Below are 2,339 nucleotides of genomic sequence, written 5' to 3'. Positions count from 1 at the left end.
AAAGCTGGGTATCCAGGACTGCTCCGATTAACTTGAGCCACTGAACTGGCGTAAGATGGGACTTCAAGTTGAGGGAGAACCCCAGCCTGTGCAACAGAAGGCAGGTGTCGTCCAGATGAGAAGACTTGCCCACCTGACTTCCCTCGGATCAGCCAGTCGTCCAGGTACGGAAATACATGGAACCCGGATCTCCTGAGGTGACTACTGCCATGAGCTTGGTGAAGACCCTCGGCACGGAGGCCAACCCAAAGGGAAGCACTTGAACTGATAGTGCTTGTCGCCAATGAGGAACTTCCTGTGCTTGTGGTGTATCAGCACATGAAAATAAGCATCCTGTAGGTCTATCGACAGCAGCAAGTCCTGGAGTTCGAGAGCATGGAGAATCTCTCGCAACGTCACCATCCTGACTTTATCCTTCCTCAGGAACTTGTTCAAGACCCTGAGGTCCGGGATGGGGCAGAGACCTCCTCCCTTCTTGGGTACCAGGAAGTAACAGGAGTACCACCTGATCAGGAGGCATCTCTGCCACGTCTTAATGTAAATATAATATAATATTAATATAATATTAAATCTTAATAGATTATTGAATTCCACCCGGAATTCAAAGGGATAATTTGTTTTGCCCTTTAGTAAAGGCCGAATATGTGAATAAGACCTTGCAACAAAATGGACTCAACAGAAATAACAGACGAGTAAGATTTAGAAATACATTGTATACTACCAGTAATGATAGCAGTGATACAGATGAGAATGGAGAAGGGACATCAACTGGTAATAAACAACAGACTAAAAGAGGATGAGGACAGCCAATGAGACGATCTGGTAATGGAAACAGAAGAGGGAATCAGGGCCGTTTTTTATATCCGGCTCAGAATCGCAACAACTGGGACAAAGGGGCAAAACAAACCCGGAGCGGATATCGCTTTTGATCAACCTCTCTGATTACCAACCCTCTTTGATGGAATAAAAAGTGCTGAATAAAGGTCTAGGCTCTGTGATCACTAAAGAACACGATCCCTTCGAATTCCGGGTGGAATTCAATAATCTATTAAGAAAAATCCACCTGTGAGAATTTTTTGCACAAGAACCAAACATAGACAGTGGAAAAATGAAGAACCACACAGGATTACGGAACCCTTCGACCTTCAGCCCTCCTGCCAGTAGTTTCTCTCCAGAATCCTTGGTCTTTGAAAAAAGAGTGAATGCTGACATAGCAATTATAGAGGCTAATCCTCAAAGACCGTTTCAAAACTTGACAAAAACTGAACAAAGTGTGCTAAATTCACTGGCCAAATAACCCTGCTATTATTATTAAGAAGGCCGATAAGGGTGGTGGAATTGTGATGCTTAATCGGACTGACTACATCACTGAGTGTGAAAACCAACTGGGAATAGCCACTATTATAGATGACTGAAAGAAGACCCTACTAAAGAACTTCAAAGGCTGATTACAGAAAAAGTTACCAAGGCCAAAGACCGTGAACGGATTTCCAGACAAGAAGCAGATTTCTTGACTAATACTAAACCCACCATTCCCATTTCTTTTTATACCCTACCGAAGGTACACAAGACTCTTATTAAACTACCAGGTAGACCGATAGTGGCCGGTATTAATTCTGTTCTAGAACCACTATCCACCTTTGCTGATCATTACTTGAAAGGTTATGTCCAAAAGATGACCTCATATCTGAAAGATTCCAGAGACGTGATAAACATCTATGAAAATCTCAATTTCAATCCAGAGACCTCGCTCCTACTGGGTTTTGACATTGTGTCACTCTACACCAATATACCTCAACAAGCAACTTTAGACATGGTGGAAGAAATCTTATTGAACAGACTGGATCAAGATCCTGCACCCACCTCCTTTATATTGTGGTGTTTGGACCTGGCTCTCAAAAGAAATTACTTCAAGTTCAATGGGACTTACTACCAACAAGTTGAAGGTACGGCTGGGGCGGTGGGGGGGGGGGGGGGGCGCACCATGGCCCCGAGTGTTGCCAATCTGTATGTGGAAGTGTTCGAGAAGATCCATATATATATAGCTATACTAATCAATTTCAATCTAACATCAGAAAATGGAACCGCTATATCGATGACATTTTACTGATATGGGAAGGGACAAGTGAACATGCCAATGAATTTCTGGCTTGGCTCAATAATTTGAACCCCCATTTGCAATTTACAATGACCATAGGGAGAGAAGCCATCGACTTCCTTGATCTGACAATTTTCCACTCTAATGGAATTTTTAAACTGAAACCTTACCACAAACCGACGGATAAGAACTCCCTACTCGAGTATACCAGCCACCACATAAAACATCTACGAGATAATCT

This window comes from Ambystoma mexicanum, chromosome 4q (genome assembly GCF_040938575.1).
Source record: "Ambystoma mexicanum isolate Mex_15411 chromosome 4q, UKY_AmexF1_1, whole genome shotgun sequence".
Classification (NCBI taxonomy): Eukaryota; Metazoa; Chordata; class Amphibia; order Caudata; family Ambystomatidae; genus Ambystoma; species Ambystoma mexicanum.
Note: the sequence above shows the minus strand (reverse complement) of the source record.